The 23,690-nt window shown below is 41.9% G+C and overlaps 1 protein-coding gene across 16 annotated transcripts in view; it reads left to right on the top strand.

Annotated features, from left to right (window-relative positions):
- TENM4 (teneurin transmembrane protein 4) overlaps positions 1 to 23,690 on the top strand; it is a 648,250-nt gene that overhangs the window by 2,742 nt on the left and 621,818 nt on the right. For 15 of the 16 annotated variants that reach the window (XM_075416294.1, XM_075416284.1, XM_075416274.1 and 12 more), the window contains exon 1: positions 5,163 to 5,355. The exons of the other annotated variant lie outside the window; for it this stretch is intronic. The gene's annotated coding sequence lies outside the window, so the exon portion shown is untranslated. Of the gene's footprint in view, positions 1 to 5,162; positions 5,356 to 23,690 lie in introns of those variants that run through there. 16 annotated transcript variants of the gene reach the window in all.

Here is a 23,690-nt window from a genome sequence, read left to right as displayed (position 1 = left end):
CTGAGTCAATGCAGCCCGAGTCAAGCTGCAGACATCCTTGGAGTGAGGAGGAAGAGGGGGGAAATGTTACTCTTTATAAAGAGCCCCTCTGGTTTCTGCTATACCACCCTGCGCAAGAGCTTTGCCAGAGCGACATAACCACTCAGAGTGGGAACTTCAGGATTCAGCTCTGCATCTAGCTCTGGTTCAACCCTGCCATCCATCATACAGGAATGAGGTTCCAACCTTCAACTGTGCGGTGGCTATAAGGTCTGTCCCATATCCTGATCTCTGTGTATTACGTGGTCCCTTCTGTGGTGACAAGGAACATGTTGTGGACTTAAGTCCGAGTCCTACAAAAGCTAATACATACACTTAACTTCTTATTTAACTCCAGTTTTGTCTACTCTGCCCATGACAGCCTGATATATATCAGAGAAGCTGGATTTCTTTGATCTAGCTACCATGGGAACCAGTGCACCAATGATGCCGTAATACAGACCAGCACAAGCCCGACAGGGACCCTGGCTACACACCTGGGGCTTCTATGGTGCACTGAAAACTGGGCTCTGTGTTTTCAGTGCAGATGTAATCCCTAATAGCTAGACTAATGTTAACAGTGGTACCCATATCTTCCTTTGTCCTGCAGCCATATCCTTTCAGCAGCACCTGACTGGAAACTTAAGTTGCAGCCTTCATCCTCATCTTCATGCACCTTTAAACCAAAATAACTCATTCAAACAAAGGCTTAAAGGTCAAACCCTCTAGACCTGGTTTTGCAAACCCTTTTGTACATGGCTTTTCCCCTTGTCTAAAAAAACCCCAGCTATTCTCATCAGGAAATGTTGGCAAAAAGGGTTTAATTACAGAAATAATTTTGCTCCCTATGGAGAAAGCATGAGGAATGGCGTATTTCCACATTTGAATTGCACATTCATCAAGAAAAAAGTGATTTCCCCTTAAGAATGTCTGGAGGAGTAGAAAAGAGCATTGAACCCTGGGGTGTATATTATTTTATAGTCTCTGAAAGGCAAATGGTTTCACTTCCATTGATTAAAATATGTGAGCTTTTCCCTCTGGATTACTCTCCTGGAAGTAGGAAAAAAAAAACCCTTTAGTAGTGGCTGTCAACTAGTTCAGCGTCTCTTGGCAAAGGGCTTACCCAACCACCAAAGACAGTTCTGCTGCTGAACTTCTTCAGCAAGAAACCTTTGACCACAGCAGATGTTGCTACTTTTTTTGCTTGATGAATGGGCACTTTACGCTAGGTGTTTTCATTGTTTCATTGGAGCAAATGTCAATATGGAAACACAACTTGACATCAGGACTATTAAGCGCTAATTCGAGAGACAGCTCCAGGACTTGCTCGTGTTGTCTCCTAGCACGCAAGGTCTAATAGGCTCATACGTTAGTCTTTTCAGTCACTTTCTTGTTCCACAGACGTAACTTCTTTACAAATTCCACACAAACACTTTCTGAAAGAGAGTTTAACTTAATAGCCTCTGTTCGCGAGGAGCATTTCAACTGTGCAAAGCTACTGTGGGTGCAGGACTCGGGCTCAACATGGCAGGCTGATGGACATCAACATTTTGAAATGTACGTCTTCATAAAATAAGCTCCAAATCGGTATGCAGCACACTTCTGCAACAACAGTGTTTCTCTGTGGATTGAAGCAGGGCGATTTTCCTAAAAAAAGTTGTTTTTCCCGTTAGGTTACTATTGTGGTTTTTTTTCTTATTCCAAGAGCATCATTGTTTAGTTCAGTCAACAGGGAAACGCCAATTACTCAAACAGTGCTGATCTGTTAAACATGATTTACCAACCATAATTCAGACAAAAGCTATTCTACTTCACACTTCAGTTTACTAGTTTTCTTTAAATAATTATGTCGGAGTTTAAAAAAGAATAACATAAACCAAACATCTGGAGTGAACCCACAGATCAAATGGAATAATTTCAAAGTTGCAGTAAAGTACTGCAAATAAGTAAGAAGAATAAGAACAAGAAAAAACAAAAGTTATATACAATTGGAAGTGAAGATGTTCCATTTCCTTTCTAAAATCAAATGCAAACTGCTCATGTGACTGATTTAGTATTGAACAAGAGAGGGAAAATTGCCTCTTGGCATTTAAATGGAAATGTTTCTTGTTCAGAAATTTTGGAAGCTTGCATACTGTATGATTTTTGAAAGGCTTATACAATTACCATTGAATTTGGATGAGGTCTATTCCTAACAATATATATATTTCTCAATTAAACTTTGCCATTCCAGAGACCTAAATTACCTTTGTCTAGAATCTAGATTCCTGATGTGGAATATATTCCAGAGGCAATAAGACCGATGCAAATGTATTTCATTTTTAATATGCATGACTGAAAAAAAAAGTGAACAGCAGCAGCTATTTTGCAAAGCAGACCTTTATGTTGAGAACTCTGCTGTTTAAGATGATGTTCTGATTTTCTGTGTGCCTTTTTACTCTCATTTCTGGGTTTGGAATAAAACACAGTCTTACCTCTTGCTTTCCACAAAGGCTGGAAATTTTAGGACTAGGAAAAAAAAAAAGCAGAACACAGCAGTCTTGCACCTGGCTGATTTAAAGGTATGCCATGAAGAAGACAATTCCCACGTAACTCAAAGCGCTGCGTGAAGTACTGCAGTCCATTACATTCAGCAGGCTTCTTACAATGCAGTTTTAGGGCCTAATCCAGTATCGCTCCAAGATTTGTGACATCAACATCAGTAGAGGCTGTTGCTGGAAAGTTTTGTAAATTTTGAGGAGGGACTTGAAGCAGAAAAGTGTGATTATGTGGTGAATGGGAAAACGATAGGCTGAGTGTAAATGGCAACAGGTGATGAATCAGGGAGGAGTTCTTGGGGACTTGCCCAAGGTCAGGCAGTGAAGCTGTAGCAGAGCCTGAAACTTAGCAACACCAAAACCATTTCTCCCCTCAGACTATGTTGAACAGCATCATTAAATAGCTCTAATTTCCTGTCACTACAGTTTAAAAACAAAACAAAACAAAACTAATAACCCACAAATATTTAAAAGGCAACTGGTAACACTGATCTTCTTCACAAAGAAGTAGACTTAAATTATGCAGCTGAAATCTTGCAGGTCTTCTTCCTGAGAATTTGATTTTAATTATTAAACAACACAATTATGTAGCAGTGGTGGTAGTAGTAGTAGTAGTAGTAATAATAATAATAATAATAATAATAATAATAATAATAATAATAATATCATCTCCTGACACCACTGTGGAGGATGCTCCCTGATCCCAAAAGCAAGACAATATACAAGTTACCTAAATAAGGGCAGGGGAGGAACAGAGGTTTCTTCTTCCTCATCACATGTGCTGAAGCTGGAGCCCAGCTGGCCCCAAAAGAAAGAGAGGCTTACCATGGCCAGGACGTGAAGGCACCACCCAAGGCAGCTCTCCTTCCCATCCTTGTCCCCATCCCATTCACCTGCTGAAGTCAGCACCCACCCCTTCTCAGCCCCATGCCTATTCCATGCCTATGCTCAACCTGTGCTCAAGCCCAATCCATGCCTATCACATGCCCAAGCATATTTGCTCTCCTCCCTATTACCCTTTAATGCTTATGTCCACAACCAGTCTATCATCATCATGCTGAGACCTGTGTTCATGCCCATGCCCACCCCTTCCCCATGCCGCTATCCATCCCCTCACTACATGCTGTACTACTACCCCCTTGCCATGCCACATCCATGTCCACATTGTAGCCATGTTATGCCTGTCCATGTCTAAGTCCATCCCCTCCCCATGCCTATGCCATGCCCAACCCTTCCCCATACCCATGTTATACCTATGCCTTCCTTAAGACCATCCCTTCCTCATGCCCATGGCATGCCCATAATTCTGTCCTCCCCTGTCCCATGCCATGCCATGCCTACAACTATGTTCTACCCTGCCCCATGCCTATGCCACGACTGTCATGCCCATGCCCATGCACATTCACTTCTCATACTAATGCGTATCCCTTCCCCATGCCCTTGCCATACCCATGCCCACCTTCTCCCCATGTCCATGCCATGCCCATGTCTATATCCACCTCTGCCCCATGTCTATGCCATGTCCATGCCATGCCTATACCAACACGCATGCCCAGCTCCACTCCTTGTCTATACTGTGTCCATGTCTGTCCACCCCAGCCCCGTGTCTGCTATGCCAAATCCATGTCCATGCCCATGCCTATGTCCCACCACCCCATGCCTATGCCATGACTATGGCATGCCCAAGCCTATGTCTCCCCATGCTTATGCCATGACTGTTTTATGCACATGTCCATACCCATACCCAGCTCACCCCTGTATCCATGCCATGTCCATGCTTATGTCCACCCCTGTCCCGTACCTATGCCTTGACTGTGTTATGCCCATGCCCGTGCCCATGCCCATACCCAGCTCCTCCCCATGTCCATGCCATGCCTATGTCTGTGTCCACCCCTGGTCCATGCCTATGGCATGTCCATGCTATGCCTATGCCCACACACATGCCCAGCTCCACCCCATGTCTACGCCATGCCCATGTCTGTCCACCCCTGCCCCAGGCCTGTGCTATGACAATTCCATGTCCATGCCTATGTCCCACCACCCCATGCCGATGCCATGACTATAGCATGTCCATGCCCATGCCTATGTCCTCCCATGCTTATGTCATACATGTGTCATGCCCATGCCCATACCCAGCTCACCCCCGTATCCATGCTATACTCATGCCTATGTCCACCCCTGCCCCATGCTTATGCCGTGACGGTGTCATGTCCATGCCCATGCCCATTCCCATCTCATACCCATCTCCTCCCTATGCCCAAAACACTCCATGCCCGTTCCCACCCAAACCGCATATCCACGCCATGCCCATGCCCTTGCCGCAGCCACCCCAGTGCCCACACCATGCCCACGGCGCGTCACGCTGAGCCGAGCCAAGCCAAGCAGCAGCCGGCCGCATGTGTGGCTGTCATTCCCAGCCCGGAGCGCCGGCTCCTGCCTCCCATTCATGTAACCTGTGTGTGTCTCTCTTTCTCTCTGTGTGTAACAGAGAGAGGGAGAGAGAGAGCGAGGCAAGGAGAGGAGGAGGAGGAGGGGGGAAGCTTTAAATAAAGCCTTTGGATTGCAGCTGCTTATTTTGGGCAGTCCTACCAGGGACGATTCCTGCCAGGAAAAAAGCTGGACCGGTCCATTTTTTTATCATTATTATTATGATTTATTTTGATTTTTGATTTTTGGGGGTGGCGGTGGTGTATTGCCTAGCTGCCTGCTGAGATGAGCTTCGGTGCCTGGCTGTAGTTGCCCACTTTGGGATCGCTGGACACATAAGTGGCATTTCGGTGGGGGGAAGCCTGCAGACATGGTAAGCTTTGCTTTTTGCTCGAAAAGTACATTTGTGCGATCGCCTCCCTCCAGTTTTCCTTTCCCCCTTTCCTCTTCTCACCAAACAGACAAGCACACGGGTTGGGGCTGGGGAGAAGCTCCCTGAATCCCTGATTTTTCCTCCCCACCATCCCTCCCTCTGCCCAGCTTGCTTTTCTCCCCTCGCATCCCAGCCCTGCTGCTCCCTTCGCGCACAGTTTGCAGCAATTCAGCAGGAGGCAAAGATGCTGCTGGAGGCTCCTCGGCTGGGGCGGCGGGGACCAGCCACGATCAGCCCAGCAAGACCTTGCTCCAGGGTGTGTTTGGGGTGGCTTCTGCCACCCAACCTACCCCCTCCCCAGCCCTTCCCTCTGCACCCTGGGCTGTGCTGGGGGGGGAAGGCAGCAGTGCAGATTTGAAGGCACTGGAGCAAAGATGCAGCTTTAAGATCAATCGGTGTTATTTATGTAATAGTAAAAGCAGGGAGGAGGAGGGGGGGAGAAAGAAGGAAGAAAAAAATAATAATAATTGCCTCAGTATTTCTCAGCTGCACAAAGCTCTTTTTGCTCTGTCTGAACCCTCCGCCCCATCCCCATGTCCTGCTGCAGGGTGGTGCGTGGTGGGAGTGTGTGTGTGTATGTTTACATTTGGATCTGTAATAGAGTCAGGGATGGGGAAGGGGTCTCCCATTTTCCACGGGAGGGTGGGTTTGCCTCCAAGAAAAATAAGAAAAATGCGCTTGCCTGCAACTTGAGTGACGATTCTGTTTCTTCGGCATTAAATGTTAAAGCCCTGCTTCCAGCCATGCCCTGCCAGTACTAAAAGCTCCCCCAAAGAGTGTGGCGTTTGAGAAAAGATGCTGGAGTGCCTGAGCAAAATGCAGTGGTTCAGACTCGTGCTCATGTTCTCAAAAATTTGCATTTTGAAACACAAATTTTGGCTGATGAACATAAAAACAGGCTGCTAACAAAGAGCATTTATTTCTTCACAGTTGTTTTGATTAACTATAATTTTTTTTTCTTGGTCTAAATTATCTGACATATTTTACTTTTAAATAAGTGGTAGTTAAGGAAAGCCAAATCTTAAAAAAAAAAAAAATTAAAACAGCCCCATAAAGTATTGATGTATTTATTCTTTCTTACCAATACCATGCTTAGAAATTCGCAGTGGTTACAACCATGTAAGCACATGATTAGAAAAAAAATAAAAATACATATTTATGCCACAGTCTTCCTTGTCTTATGGGATACACAGCCTGAAATACTTATTTCATACAGCCAAAACAGAGCTAGCTAAATACTTATTGACTGGATAGGCAAGACCTTTCTGTGTCTTGAATGCATTTGCTCATGGCTCTTCCAGAGAAGTTCAATTCAATTAAAAAAACCCAAACAAATACCAAAACCCTGAATCAAAGTATAAAACAATCTCTCCACCTTCACCCATCTTCCTCCTTAACTTTTCGCAGTGAAGTCTTGTCTTGAATTTAGAGCTGCTTTTTTTTTTTTCCCATGAGAGAAGTCTCGTGTGAAGGAAGGGATGTAAAATGAGAAAATGAGAGCAAAGCTTTGAAGTTGGAAGTTGTCTGTGCGTATTTTTCTAGGTAAACTTCTGCTGGAGCCTGGCAAGTTGTTAGCGTGCTGCTCCCTGCTCTGGGGCACAGGAGTTGGCCAGGGGAACTTGGCAGCTCCCAGCCTATCCCAGCCTGAGTTCTTTCTGCTTCACTGACCCTAATAAAATTTCTTACTAGCAGGGTGTTCCCTCCCCTCCTACGGAAAGTGCTCTGCTCCCAACATGTGTGCCAGATGTGCCTGCAATACCCAGGGTTTACCATTTACGCCTATATTATGCCAGCAGCCCACATGTGCCAGCCGGGTCCGGCAAGGGCAGGGTTCCGGCCGTCGAGAACCCTGACATCTCCAAGGATTACTGGGGGAGGCTGGGGCTGAGCCAGCGGTTTGTATTTAATTTATTTCATTGGCCTTTTCAAAGCCAGGCGCCTCCCACTTGGTGTCTCAGCCTGTAGCACTTTTATAGGCTTGAGTGGAGAAACAGGGAGTGTATACATATATATGTTTTTAGTATGGTGTGTGCATGGTGGGGGGCATAAAGGTAGGAGAGCATGTCCGTTGCACTGTTTTGCAGTGAGACAAGCCTTCAAAGCAGCTCGCTTGGCTCTGCCTGTGTTATGAGGCTGTAAGAATTTGCTGTTTCGTGGCCATTGCGAGCTGCCCTCCTGTTAAATTCCCAGGTCTCAGCCTTTGCCACGTTGCTGGACCAGTCCTTGCTACTGTGGGCTGTTTTGTAGCCATGAGGATTCCTCACTGCCTTGATCCCTAAGAATGTGACTCCCAGAGTAGCTCATGCTCAAGCAAAATTAGGGTCTGTGCTGGTTTCTATCAGGTTTGGGGCCAGGGAGGTCACGGCGTGTGGCCAGGCGTTTCCCAGGCACTTGAAAATGTTGCCTGGGTTGTGCTTCGCCCAGAGACCGGGACCACTGCTCTGCGCTGGACCACCCTAGGAAGGGGATCTGCACCCATGGCTGAGGCAGGGAGAGAAGAGGAGGTGCCTGTGAAGACAACCTGTTTCAGTTTTTCCCCCTTTTCCCCCCAAAAAATCTCACCAAAATTGGAAGTTACTGCCACTGCACTGAGAAGTGTATTTCTGCAGGGACTCCTGTCTCTGTGCCTCACCCTCCCTTCCCGTACATGAGTGCGTGCATGTGCACACATATTTAAAAGGGGACATTTTCAATCTATTTGTGTGATCTGGAGAAAAAAATCATGTATTTGTGGAGAAAGAGCATCATTGGTGTGGAAAGAGGTTCTTAGGCTGTTCTTTGACAGGGGAGGGGGGAAAAGGCAAAGGAAGGGGCACAAGTTAACTTCATAGTTTCCTTTTTTATTAGCAAGGGGTCCTGGTTTATAAAAGCTTTTCTGGGAATAATTTGCTTTCTCTGATTTTAAAGGATTTTCTCTAATTGTAAAGGGAAAAATCAATGAGAGAAGAGAGTAAAACTGCTCATCTGGTTTTGGTTGGGGAGGGAGAGGAGATGCCCCCCCGATGATTTGTTTTACTACATGGATGGAAAAAGGGAGACATCACTCTGGTTTTGGTGGGTCTGGGTAAGGAGTGAGATTTCTGCAGAGAAGACTGTGGTTTTTTGAACTCCTTGTAGCTTAATTATTATCCTCAACTCATTTAAATTAGGTGCTTTCCTTTTGTTTTGGTGACCAGATAGCACACTAGCAAGGGAAAATGTTGTTCTCTTTTGTTTTACAAAGTGAGGAATTTTTTTGCTTTTATTTTATTTGATTGGTTTCCTGGAGTGCATAATAACTAAAATGTTATTTCATTTGCTCTACAACATGTATGCTATTCCAATTAAGAGCCCACTCTGATGATTTTTAACCTGGTAGTTTACCTTTTCTCTGCTCAGGAGAATAAAACGTTGAGTCTTTGCACTTTGAAATAGCAGAGATGCTGAAGCAAAACTGCCTTTTCCCCGGCTAAGTCATTTCCAGTTCTGTTTGAGTTCCCGCTTCACTGGTTCATTTTCTGACAGAATCACATCCTTGCAAGAAGCAGAACTATGATCTTATGTAATTTGATGTTTCCAGATCAAAAGTTACAAATATTGCAGTAATACCGTGATGAGAGAGATTTGACAGGAGGAGTGTTGCATGGCATATGTGATTTCTTATTAGGATTTCAAATCAAGGAGCTTTTAAAAATTTATGGGGGGAAAAAGAAGAACTTAAAAACATGAATAAACAAAAACTTGCTCTTTTGATATCTTCTTTAACATCACTTTCTCTTTTTATCTTATCTCTGTAGGCACTTGAGACTTTATTTTTTTCTTTTATAAAGCAAACTCTTCTGTGCTTAAGAAATATGTAATCGTAATATCAAAAAGTGAAGCAGGTTGAAACTCTCTCTCTCTCAGAGTTGATTCAAGGAGATGATACTCTGTAAATCAATGTCAATTCAGATTTAAAGACTGGCTGTTACCTGCCGTGTTACAAGGTCTATCAGCATAGCTTATTATAACTAAAAGCTAAAATATTCTGTTTCTGCTTTGAACTGACAGATTGGCATTGCTGGGCACTTTGGCAGAGTAACATGTACTACTTACCAGTGAACCGGGTATTCGTGGATCCCTGACCAATATGTTTCAGAGGAAAAGTCTTGTCATGAGATATTTTTAAAACTATGAATATATATATATATATTTCCTCTTTGTTGTAGATAGAAAAGGAGGAAGAATCATGGAGAAATTTTATATCTTTATGATATCAGTCTAGCTTGAGGGGTGGTGCTGCATTGTGGCTATAAGACTTATATTTTTCTCAGAAACAAATGTATGATTTGCATTCCTCTGTGCCATTTCACCATCGCTGCACTGATAGTCAAATAATTTTCCTAGAAATATATATATATTTTTTGCCAGCTGTCCTGAATCATTCTTCCTGGAGCATCTTCAAAGGCAGAGTTGAAATCTGGACAAGAGGGCACCGGTGGTTATGTGGAGCGACAAACTCTTCCTACAGAAAGTTCAAATTCCTTGGGAAGTTCGAGCCTTACTCACCAAAAACCTTAGGTTTTTATACAAAATTGTTGTGAACAAAGCTGTTTTTACTGTAGGGGGATTCAAACTTCACCACATATTGTCCTGCCGGCTATCAGCAGAGGTGATCTTTTGAATGTAAGGATGTTTGTGAAAGCAGCAGACACGGAAATCTGTGTTCTTCCAGTGTGTTGGCAGCCAGAAGGAGGAAAATGCATTATGAAATGGAATAGGGCTGGCAGTTTAGTTTCCTATTCCAGGTAAGTCTTGCTTTCTAGGATGTGACACATCCTTGTTTTTTTAAAAGCGAGAAGGGGCGAAGAAGAGAGGAGTTGCTGGTTGTCGATTCAGGTGGAGGAACTTGCTGAATGGCATTTATCAGTACATTTAAATGAGGATGATTCAATTAGATTTCACTGATATCTCCTTAAGCTTTAGCGAAATAGTATTTGCTAGTGTCTAGTAAACCACTGCAGTCCAGAATCCTACTTCTCTGCTGTAGCTACTGCTAAGGCACCCGTGGCAGATGTGCTACCCGGGCAGCAATAGCAAACCTGAAAGCAGGAGTTGTCTCGCTCCTCGTTGATTTAAGTTTTAGGTGATTATTCAGTGCAGTTTTCTCTTTAAACACTAAGCAGAAGCTGTATCGCTTGCTTGCTCTTGTGTTTGCACACATTGAGTCTTCAACGTATTCTGGAGGTTGATCAGTTAAACAACCAAAAGTTAGAAAACAAAAGGATTAAATCTTATTTTACTGTTTTATTTCAACCCTGTATGTAATACGGGCTCACAGGCTTCACTTACTCCCCTCTCAAACTCCAAGAAGTGCGCTGAAAATCTTTAGATTCTTAAAACTTTCACTCTGGAGATGTACTTTCTTGGGAATATTGGGTCCATGCATAAAATCAATCTTGGTCTTCTATATTCTGCTGTATGGAGGGGAGGAAAAGCCATGATTCAGTTCCTGAACAGGAGTGTCTTCAAGTGCTAGCTGTCCACATGAAAGCAAAGTCACAGAGGCCACTAAGCTGTAAACCATCTCTTCCACTGAGTCCCCTGAACTTAAATGGGCAAATGTCATAAATGAAATGAACTCCTAAATTTTATAATGGAAAGTTTTCAATATTCTGCTAATTCTTTTTGAACTGCCTCTTTGTCTTCGGATGCTGAAAACCATTTCATCCTCACCTGTGCAATGTAATGAAGAATAGGAAGGGAGGGTTTGGTTACTCAAAAAGCTTTCAGAAGTTACTGCCAGAAGTGGTTGGAAAAACTGACGAAGCATAAGAGACACTGGAATTTTCTTCCTGCTGGTTGATACACACGGTATTGGCTGGTTGGGCTTGGTACAGTGCAGATCCCGTCAGCCCGGAACAAGAAAATGCTGCTATTTCTAGAAAACTGCCCTTTGTGCGGCTGGGTTTAAGGTGTGATCATTTTTTTGGTGTTGGCACAGACTTTTGTGCTAGAAAGCAGAGAAAAATTTCAGGAGCCAATCTGCTGATGCATTCCTGTAGACAGAGCCATGAAGGGGGGTTACTTATGGTGTTAAAACAAAGCAAAGTTCACACAGACTTTAATTGCTGCTGTGGGCGTTTGACATGTAAGCAGATCAGACTCCGAGCTATCAAGATGATCACCCAGAGGTTGCAACACACTTAGTTTGTTATGAAATGTTGGGTTGAAAGTGGATTGCCCAACATTGCCCACAGTCTTGGGGCATCGTTAGGCTGCCTTAATCTGAAACACATTTGTCCTCGCTCCTCTGCCCTCTGCTTAGTCACTACAAACCTTCCAGCTCCGTGATGGGTGCAACGGGGATCGTAGACCTCATCTTCTACTGCTCACTCTTACTGCTTCATCTCCAGGCTGGCTTGGATAAAACAAAGTCTTGTGAATAATAACTGCATCGTAAGGAAGGCAGAGAGGGTGCTTGATTAAATCAACTTCCATTGTGTTTTCTCTTAAATTCCATGTCTCTAATACATACTTTTAAATCTTATTATCAGTCTGTTAGTCTAGACTTTGTTGGAATTTTTTTTTTTTTTTAAGTCTTTCAAGAGCTGATAGATTTGTCACATTGCATCATTTTTGTATTTGTACCTGTCAATGGCTTAAATTAACAGATCATCATTGCTTGGTTTGACAGAGTATTTTGCTCTCCTAAACAGATCCTTCCCAGTCCATCCCGCTCAGTCTGGTCCCTTGCTTATCTCCTCCCTCTTCCAGCTCTAGTCCGCAGTCCCATTTTCATCCCTCTATCCCTGCTCTGCAGTGCTTTCATCTCAACCTCATTCAGGTCCTTCAGGTTGGGGATCATGCAGAGCACCGGAGAGCGTCGGTGTTTTCAGTTCTGATACTTTGGATGCAGACCTGGCACTTCCCACCGCACAAAGCATCTTGTTTAGTCCCACACAGGTAGAAATTTAAGTGATGGAAGCTGGCAAATGTGTACAAATGCACTCAGGAGCATGTAGCAAGAGTGTTTCTATCAAAGATGTCTAAATTTGGCTAAAATCACACAAAATTCATTAAAAGAAAAACAGTTGTCTCCCAGACAAATTTCAAGTCCTTCCTCTAAAGTCCTAGAGATCCCAGAGGAGGTTTTAGAGAGAAAGCTAAAGGCGTTTTTTAACGTGGGTAAAACAACATATTTTTCCCTAGCCTTGTTCTCAGAATCTGCTGAACTGTTTTGACTGAAATTTTCCAAAAAACTTCAGCCTGAGGCAGACAGCTGGCATGGAAATTTTCAGCCCAAACAATTTGCTTAGTATAGTTATGAGAAACTACGAGTGCTGTTTTATTATTAAAGCTGCCTCTCTCTCCCCATAATTGACAGCACTACCAAGTCTGCCTTTCCCTAATAAACAGAGAACTTGAGATTTTGTTACAAACTAATTTTGTGTTTGTGTGTTTTATAGATATTTTTATATATTGGAAATTTATTATAAAACTGACACATGCATTTCAGCATATGTTAGCAGAAATCTCAAGCTTCCTGGAAACAAAAGTGAATACAATTAATGAGAATCCCCCAAAGCCGCATCAAAGCGATACAACATTGCAGGATTTGTAGAGTGGGATTAAAAACAGAGAAATCTCAGGAGATGCTGCGTTGACAGAGCAGTCACACAAATTCCCATGTATCCCACCTTTGGGTTTATGGTCCTTCTGATAGAATAATTCTGATTTAATATAACAACATTCTCTTGTAACAGCGACAGTTATTGCAAATCACAGCCAAAAAACAAAGGAGGGAGGGGGAAGGGAGCCACCAAAACAGAAAGGGCACATTATTGCATTTTTTGTGTGATCAGCTTGTTTATTACCATCACAGGAGACCGACAAGGCTGTTGTTTCACATTAGAGCCAACCTCAGGACCTATTGCCGTGGAAGCAGAGCGCTGCTGCTCTCCCCCTCTCCTCCCCTCCCAGTGTTCTCTCTCCCCAGCTCCTATCCTTCTCCTCCTTCAGAATATGTCTGAGGACTTAATTCATCAACACAGGAGAAAACTAGCTCCAGCTTTTGCTAGGGACTTTGTTTTTTTTTTTCCTGTGGAGTTAGTGACTTACATTGAGTCAATGAGGTGGGAGCAAGTGTCAAGGAGAAAGGAAAAACAAGGGGATACAAACAGGTTTCTGGAGCCGCTGAGTTTTTAGGCTAGTCTCATGACCCAGGAGATTTTTCCTGGGTTGCTATCTGCTTACAGTAGTTGTATCATGCTGATATGAACCCTTATTTTATGCATATTAAAATACAGAGCACACCTTTTCATTGCACTCATCTATCTTCTGGACAGTCTTTTGTACAGTCCTCCTCAGTAGACTCTGAAGCAGTTGCCTTCTGTCAATTTGCTAGATTCTTTTTGAACCCACTGTATAGATGTGATAGCCACAATATACCGTAAAAAGAAGTTTCAAAATTTAAAATCATTCAGTGAGAGAAAATTTCTTCCTTTTGTTCTGCTTTAAACTCACAATTTGGTAATTTCTTTAGGTGACTCCTACTTTGTGGGCTATAGGCATCATGATTTAATAAAGGTCTGTTCCTCCCACTTTTTGTTGTTCTTTGTCCAAGCTGAAAATCCCGTCTACTACATCTCTCCTGCAAAAGTCTATCTATATTCCCAATAATCTTTGCAGTCCTTTTCTCTGTCTTTTTTAATTCTACTATATATATTAGAGATGGGTTGACCAAAAATGCACGTGGCATTAAAATGGGAATGCATCATTAGCTTATACAACACCATCCTGATATATTCTTCTCCTTTTGTTGCCTATTATTTTCCAAACGTATCCCAATATTTTCCCTACATATTTGACTGGCACAAGCAGAGATCCAATATTTGTAGAGGACTTCCCACAGTGATTCCCCAGCCACCTTCCTATCTGGTAATAGTTAATTTAGAGCCCTCATTGTGTACATATTTTTAGAATTGGTTTTCCCTTTATGCATTTCTTTGCTTTTATTGACACTGAATTTCATTTGATGCTTTTATCACCCAGCTAGTTACTCAGTATTGTGAGAGCAGGTTGTGGTGTAATGATTGGAGGCTTTGGAAGAGAATCAGGAAGCCCAGCAATGAAAAAAGCTCTCATTTTCACTTTTATTCTTGTCCTGGGGATAATCTGAACCAAAAGATAACCAAGAGAACACACTTAATACAAAGTAAGAACAACCAGCCTGCCTGTCTTGTGACATCTGACTGTGAAGTTATCTGTGGCTCAAATTTTTTTGCTTCTCATTGACAGCATCTAACTGAATCTTTTTTCTTAAGCTTCTTTCTAGCAAACATTTGCTCTTCCCTCAAGCAGCAAATTATGACCCTCACTTCATCCATGCTGGAGCACCTGAGTCCTGAACCAAGGGACAACTTAGTGACCATCTTCTCACAGCCTGACATGTTTCCCTGCATCTTCATCTCCTAAATTTCACTCCTTCCTATCCTAAAATCCATGTTGTGTTCATGATGCCCTGCAAAGACGCCTAGGATTTGGAAACTTTCAATACTCTCCTTTTTTTGCTTGTATCCCGCAAGAGAGTATGAGCAGACAAAGCCACCTGTCCGTCACTTTAAGCTCTGTTTGTTGATGGGCATTTGGGTCTACCTGAACAGTGCTTGCTTTAGGGTATGGCTTTATAGATTATTACTGCTGGTGCTGATCTCAATATTACTTTGGATTGGAGGGATGCACAAATGACTCACATAGAAGCTACAAACCATTGCTTACATCCCTGCATACCCCCCATATGCTTTCAAATGTTGTCTGTTTGTGGCTCGCTGCTCCAAACGATGCTGATCACGGGCTCCGGAGAGCAACGTTATTGTACACCTGCATCACTTAGTTTTGCATTATTTTATACCTTCTGCATAATTGATGTTTTGCTGAATTTTATGTATTTGTTTATTTTGGCTTTTTATGTCTTCTCCTGAGATTATCAGACAGCAAGCGTCTAGTTGAGAAGATGGTAACAGGAAAGAAGGGGATATAAGAAAATAATACTAGGGAAGAAAAGTGGATCTTTTTGGGAGGTGGCATTGCGGGTGAGGAAATGGGGTAGAATACCAGGAATGGAGGGACCTGTGCCAGCTCTTTCCATACTAGAGCTGAATTGCTGCAGCCAGTGCTTTGCTGTACTCTGTGCAGTGAGCATGGTTTGATTTGTCTTTTTCCTTTCGGGATTTTTTCCCCCTTTCAGAGCGTGGAAGGCTAAAAATTCTGTAACATCTCTGCTGTGAGTGAAATAAATAAATAAATAAAAAATCAGGATACTTTTTACTTGTCAGTTGCTGTTTCATTTCCCCACACACTGCCCCAGCAAAGCTGCTGATCAAATGTGTGTGTGTGGGCATGTATTCTTCATCTGTGAACACTGTTTGTTTCTCTCTCCTTCCCTCCGTCTGAATGAAAATACCTTGAGTTAACTTTACACAGACTATATGGTAGCTCACCTTGCATCGTGTTTCTTTGAATATTTCCTGAAGACTTTTTTTTCAAACATGCACTGCTCTCGCAGACTGGGTGTTTGGAAGTGGACATTCCCAGAGGCAGAGATTTTTGGAGATAAAAAAATCTGGTCACATCCAATGTTTCTTGAATCCCCAAAGCACCACAGCACTTTAACCTAAACCAGGGCCAGATCCAAAGATCATTACTGTTAATTCAAAGGCTCCTGTTGGTTTTAATGGGCTCTGGATCAGACTTTTTAACTCCTGCTGTGGAACTGTGCGGGGTCCCCCAGTGCAGAAACATGAAATGGCCATGAAAATTGAAGGCTGGTTTGGAAATGGATGTCATTTTGACAGTCGGATTAAAAGAGCGTATGAGGCTGGAAGGGTGATAGGTTCAGGATTTTCTTGATGTTTCCAAGTAAGTCAAAGTTCCTATAATGAAAACATGTGGAGTGGTGCTTTGTAACTATTTTTATACCTACACCAGACTTGATGTTAGTGGCTCTGAATTATTTAACGTTTTTCTTCCTCAGCTGTCCTCTCCAGTGAGTTTCCATTGCAGGTCTGCAGGATTTGTTGTGTAAGGAAGAATGCAGGCAGTCTGGCATTGTCTGCAGTGGTGGGGGGGGATGTTGCCTGTTTTTGTTTTGTTTCATTTCTTTAATCCTGTTTTATCCTTTCTCTTGCTGATGAGAGGGACATCAGGCCAAGGTATTAAATCATACTGGCCAGCGTGGGCTGAAAAAGAAAGACTTGCCAGCTAAAGACATAAATGGGGAGTTTTCTGCTGAAACCACTGAGCGCTAATGTCTGTCACATAGGAGGAGCCAACTATTTAACATTCAGTCCATTTGAAAAACATTATTATGTCCCAACGGTAACTTAAAACCACATCTGTTAGAATCATATGTGGGGGAAGTATATCTTTCCCTTTTTTCCCCCTTTTTTTTTAAAAAAAAGTCCCAAGTTATCCTGTTTATAGCGTTATCTTCAATGAGGCCTCATTCAAAATTTCAGACTGACAGCTATGAAACACCTGGAACAAAAGAACTAAATGAATTGAACTCTTATCTTTTTCCTTTTGTAATTAACATGTGGGCTTTTAGTGAATATCTGCAGGTAGACATCCAGCTTTGGAAGGCAACCTTCTATACTTCAGGATCATGCTTCATGCCTCTGTTGTCTATAACCTGGTATTTGTTTTTGCAGCTGAGATATTGGACATTTCACAGTTTTCTCCTTGCTGTTATTCCAGCTTGCCATTAACAATGTATGTGACCTCTGAAAGCAGCTTTTTTGAGTAGTCAGAGCATCTAATTTTTACTTTGTGGAATTGCCATTGCATTATTCTGTCCTTAAAAATAGAAAATAAAGGTCTCTTTTCAAAGCATTGCATCATTATTTGCTGACCAGTACTAACAGGCGTAATCTTGAGGCCCTTAAAGCTATACAGTGCTAACAGCATGTCTGACATGGCTAGTGGAAGTTGGCTCCACAGAACTCCCAAGTCAAAATATCTGCTATAGGTGCCTTTTTGTATGGTGGGAAAAGTGCTGTGTCACCTCTGTGCTGAGTGGAACATGCTTTGCCATGTCTTTGCATACTCCAGTCCCAGTTCATTCCAGCTGAACAGAAGAACCTGAGTGAATTGCTTTGAAAGAGGGTAATTGGTGGCAAACAGTTGTGTTTCCAGACTTCAAGCACAGAAGCTGAAGAAGCTCCTTATTCCTTCACCCATGTCATCTGCTCCCTCTATCTGAGCAAAGCCTTCACTAAAATTTGGACAGAGCTGCAGTTCCTGTGTGTCTGGCAAGCACTGACTTTCTCTCTGTGCTTGTTGAGACTACACACTGTGTAGTGGTAAGGAATATTTCCATTACGTTGCTCCTCTTCTAAGTAATCCAGTTTTAGATGGTGAGAGCAGGGAGAGTTGTGCTTCAGTTATGATGGTCAGGCTGTAACACAAAATACTAATGTTCAAGCTGTGATCCCCTGTTGTTCACTAAAATTGTGCATCTTACCTGATGAATTTAGAGTGCTCTCAGACCTCAGGCTAACACTTCTAATATTCCTCCATAATAAACAGCAACTAGCTGCTCTACTGAGCGTTTTACAGAATTGCCAAATGCTTAGTCTTGTGTAAAGTCCCACAGAAATCTTGGCCCTTCTGTGAAGTGATGGATTTCCCCATTAAGTGCATCCACATCTGTTTGCAGCATCAGGCTTTTTACTGTTTGTCCTTCACAAATAGGCTGAGTATCTCAACGAGAAATAATTAGAAAGTAGACAGATAAGCGTGCAAGTTGTATTCATGAAGCCACTGTTCCTGGGCTACACGTCTTTCCACGGGTATTTACAGCATGGCATATTGTGCATCTCCCTCCAGCTGTGATTTAAGCACAGTGATGAATTTCTTAGCTAAACAGGATGTTAGTGATCCCGATGTACAGAGCACCTGAGGACCGAAGAGTTAAATGTGGCAGCTATAAATATCATGCCAGCTTTGATGGGATGCATTGTATTGTAATTTTAGCTCTAATTAAAGTTTGGTTGTAGGCATGAAATATCTCAGTCTTTCAGGAACATGTGTAAATCTCTGAAATTAAGCTGGTTTTTGTTGCCTGAATGTTTTGGCACAGTTGTGCCACTGCATATGAAGTTTTATGAGTAGCAATATAGTAAAGATGGTTTTGCATGTCAATGAGCAGCTTTTTTTGATTCATTTTGGGTTAATCAAGTGCTGAAGTTAAATCGGAATGCGTTAATTTATTCTTGGTTTAAAATAAATCTTTACTGTGTCTTAAAAACTGGTGCCTTCCTGTAACGAATTTGATGTTGAAAAGGTTTTGTGGGGTTGATTGCTTCCAGATAAGTCGGAAAGTAGCTATGCTGAAAAAAAACTTTAAATTGAATGATGTGCATGGAAAATGTGGGAAAAAAATGAAGAAATCTACAAGGGAAAAAACACGTTTTATGTTTTTGGCACAGCATACTTCATATTCCTACTCTCTGTCCTTGTGTGATCCCTGAGCACTTGATGGATGAGAAAGATAATTGTTGATCATTTCACAAAGCTCTGCCAGTAACACATACTAAATATAATTAAGCATCCAATTTTATGCTTTTAGATACATTTCTCACCAAAAATGACAATTAACCACTTCTCTGTCAGAGCAGGAGGAGACAAGGCATTTGGGGGCATATATTCTAGTCACACTTAGTGTTACGTGGTGTTTTTCAGAAGAGTTCCCCATTTCTGTTAGATCATTTCACCTTTGAGGTTTCATGAGTGTCACCTCCTGGAACTTCAGGAAAATTGCCACAGAAAATATTATTGCTTTTTAGACTTCTTCACATGGTGGAGTTGGACCAGCTCCAGTAATTCCTGTATCACTAGGTCTCACTGCAAGATTCCTGCAGCTGGGATGATGAACAAGGGAACTTTAATGACATTCATCTCTGATTTTGACTCTATGCCCCTGGTGTAGATTTCAGGCTAAATTTCTGGAGGAAGGTTTTTTAAAATATCTGTTGTCAGGCTGTTTCATTCCATCGGAGGTTACTGCCCTTCTTTCTATAATATAGGCAAAAAATTTAATTGTGATCTACTTTGATGCAGCCATGATCCTACTCATAATGAAAGCAGACATCATCCATTTCTCTCATAAGTGAGAATACCCCAGAAAGTATAATTTTGGAATGACAACCCTCAGCCAGAGGGACCAACTTTATGGGAAAACAAGGGGGAATGAAAATTAACATCTGATGGACGCTCTCAGCACAGACTGTCCACAGCAGTCCACGGCCCAGTTCCACCGGGACATACAGCACGATGCACTTTGCTCTCTCCTTGAGCATGAGGGCATGCTCCATTAGCTGACACTTGTTTTTACAGCATATGTGCTAGACAGCTTGGGCGGGAGCTGAACAACCCCCAGTCTGCAGATCGTGTCCCACAGGGCAAGTTAGCTGATCCTTTTTCTGTCACTGTTTCTTGGCTGTTGTAGAGACATCTCCTCCCTGCTGCTTCATTAAATGACATGTTCCCCAGCCCTCCTTTTCGAGTTCCTTGTGCTTTAGCACTGAGTGCAACTTAAATTTGAAACAGAATTATAACACAATTCTGAATGTCCTGATTAAACTACATACAGTCGTAGTTACACGAAGTAGTCATTAAGGAGCTAGTTTGACCTCAATAAGTAGGTTAAACAAGGCGACATGGGGACTTCTGATCTGTTTGCAACTCTGTTTTGTGACGAAGTCACTTGAATTTTTGTCTCAATTTGTCAGTCCACAGAAAGAGTTCTCTAATAAATTCCTAGTTATTTCCTCTTTGCCAAATCATTTTGGTGTCCTGGCAACTCTGTCTCTCATTCTCCCTTCCTTTAATATATCACTGCAGTGTCCTGAAAGCACTCACTTCAGGCTACAGAAATTCAGTCCATTATTCTTCATACAAAATTATTGAATAGGAATCACTTTTGCAGTCAAGCTGGGAAGTAAAGAGCTAGCTGACCTATCTTTTGGGGTATTTGGGTTTATTAGGTTTCTACATGTGTTTACTTTGATCCTTCTAGTGCTATCCTAGAAGACAGTTCCAGGCCAGATGGTAAAATGTAAGTTTCTTCAAACGTGCACAAAATCCTTTCTAAATTTGTCAGATCTTCTCAATTACAAATTTATTGTTCTGTATGAGACAGAGAACTGTTACTTCCACTTGGAAAAGATTAGCCATTTAGCTGTCAGGAGCTTTCAGGACCCAGCACGGTCTACAATGTGTCATGCTCAGTACAGATATATTTCCAAATCTACATTGTCCCAAAAGTCAGATTTAGAAACAAACTGAAATCTATGTTACAGTAAAAGAGATGAATCCTGGGAGCTTCTGACAATACATGTATATTTCCTTTCTGCAAATCCCATGTTCATCAGAGATTGATAATCTCAAAATGTGCACTTGACCTATGCTCCGATATACTGTGGGTAGACCCTCTGTTGGCTGAAGAGCGTCCTGTCTTCTAGGAAACGGGAAAAAATTAGAATCATAGAATCATAGAACTATTTGGATTGGAACAGACTTTAAAGGTCATCTAGTCCAACCCCTCTGCATGAGCAGGGCCATCTTCAATTCTATCAGGGTAGTCAGAGCCTCGTCCAACCTGACCTGGAATGTTCCTAAGGATGGGGCACCTACCACTTCTCTGGGCAACCTGTGCCAGGGTTTTACCACCCTCATGGTAAAAAAATTCTTCCTTACAGCTAGTCTGAATCTCTCCTCATGTAGTTCAAAATATTACTCTTTGTCCTGTTGGTACAGGCCCTACAAAAAAGTTTGTCCCCACCTTTCTTATAAGCCTGCTTTAAGCATTGAAAGGGCGCAGTAAGGTCTCCCCGGAGCCTTCCCTCCTCCAGGCTGAACAATGCCAACTCTTGCAGCCTTTGCTCATGGAAGACATGTTCAACAAAAGCAAAGCAGAGTTGGGTGCAAAATCACCCCGTGCTACTGCCCTTGGCTGTTGAATTTTCTACTTTCTCATACCAAGTATAGTCTTAAAAGAGGAACGATGTTTCAAAACTATCCCAGACTCAACGTCAGCAGAATGTTAGTTACCTACCCAGTTAAATCAGTTCAGATATAGTCTCCTCATGTAGGATGCTGGTAGCTGGTAACAAAATAGTTATCTTTCCAGCTTGTTTTATCAGCAATGACTCAGTGTTTTCTACACATGAAAACTGGGGTGGAGACAGAAAATTCCAAATGAAGCTGACTAGTTGGAGTGCAAATAAATTTGCATTTCTAGATGAGAGCAAGTCCCTTCATTGTCTTGATTTATCCTCATTCATTTGTCAAAAGGACCATGTGAAGGATAAAATCAAAACACATAGTTATCTTAACTATTTGGTCAAGTACCACTCATGCCTAGGCTGCTTTCTGTCTTTCTGCGAGAAAGTGTTGGGAGAAATATGGGTCTGGGAGGTGGAGAAAGACTCCTCAAGTCTAAAAGTTTTCTTTAATTTCAAATTGGTTGAAGCAACTGAGATACTAAAGCCTCACAAATCAGATAACTTAGAAAAGGGTCATGTAGTATAACTGAGATTCATTCATACGAAAGTAAATCAGCTCCTCAGAACAAAATAAAGGGAAGCATAAGAAGGGAGGATCCCAAAATAAGCTGATAAAGCCTAAATATTTTCCAACTTTGCTCGTAACATTTGCTGTTAGTTTAGACATACTTTAGGGGAGTCATCCAGAGCAGAGAAAAAGAGTAGGAAAATATTTTTAGAAAGGTTAACACAAGAAATCTCCATCTTTTCTTACATGTTTCTCTGGGAGATATGATGAAGACACATTATGAAAAACTCTTGAGGCAAACAAACCAGAATATTTTTCAGTATCTGTCCAGTTAAAGCATCTATTTAGCGAGCCTATCCAAAGCAGATGTCACTTTTCTCTTTGATAAAAGGCAGTTCAGGACCTTTTGATAAGGACTATTACCTTGTGGTGACCAAGGAGCTGTTTACTAGTAGAAATTAAAGTAATCGCCGCAGCCCAATGGGTGTCAAATCCCTTTTCTCCTTGTCCTGTACAACTTAGGGTGAAAGTGGTGAGGGAAGGTTCTTTGTCAAAACTTACCGAGATAAGAGTCAGGAAATCCTCTGGGTTAGGTTCCTTTCTTCTTCAGATCTCCTTGGCAGGAAACTTGCATTGGCCAAGGCCCAGGGATTTCTAGCTAACAAATTATTATGTTGGAGGGACTGCTCACCCTGTAGCCATACTAATTAGGTTCTTACCAGCAATTCAGGTCAGTTTAAATTCTCGACAGTAATGTAGGACAGGCAGGCGGGACCACGTGTTGTAGTTTTTTCTTATTTGCAGAATAAGGCAGAGCCATAGTTTACAAGAAAACCTGTGTCAAATTCTAATTTGCCCAAAGTCTCTTTGGAGCAAAACTGGCATACCAACAGCTCCCTGTCATTTCTTATTATTGGCTCTGTATCTTGATGATCCTAATTAGAAAGATTTTATGACTGATAAGATAACCAATATCTAGGTAGGAAGGTATCAGAATGACATGGATGTCCTTGATTTATATTCTTCACACCCTAACTACTCTTTGAAAAATTTCCATATGATTATTAATAACTCCAAGGCATATTATTTCCCACTTGAGAAACAATGACTGAAAGTCAGAGATAAAGACAGAGGCACTTCTATATAATATTTTGCAGGAGGACATTGAGTATATTTCAAGAGAAAAAAAAAAAAAGAATTCTACAAAAAGTATTTTACAGTAAGGGGTGTAGTTTTTAGAGTTGCCACAGTATCCAGTATTGCCAAGGACTTCTGATGACAGGAAAACTGCTTTACTAATCAAAGTGCGTAAGAAGAAAACTAGGAGGTTAAAGACCCCTCCGTGAGATGAGTAAGTGTATAATGATTTCAGTATTCCTGTTATTTGTCTTTAGTTATCTGCAGGTGTCAGCTGACTCTTAATAAACCCAACACATTAACTCAGTATGTTTTTTATCCTTCATAAAGCATATTGGATATAACAACATGGATTAATTATTGTCTATCTGTATAACAAGGACTATTTCTAACCAAAATTTTATTCATAAAGGGAATTGTTCCAGTACAGTGTGTAAGTCTCTCCCTAAGTTATTACTGATATTTTTAATTTCTTATGTCTCTTTCCAGCTAACTTTTTACAAGATTATGAGACACCGTTTCCTAGACTTAGATTGCTGCCCATGTTTTCAATGACTTGGGATAAAAAATATGTCTATTGACAATAGTTTGCAGGTGATATAAAA

This window comes from Opisthocomus hoazin, chromosome 1 (genome assembly GCF_030867145.1).
Source record: "Opisthocomus hoazin isolate bOpiHoa1 chromosome 1, bOpiHoa1.hap1, whole genome shotgun sequence".
Taxonomy (NCBI): domain Eukaryota; kingdom Metazoa; phylum Chordata; class Aves; order Opisthocomiformes; family Opisthocomidae; genus Opisthocomus; species Opisthocomus hoazin.
This window is presented reverse-complemented; position numbering and strand designations above follow the sequence as displayed.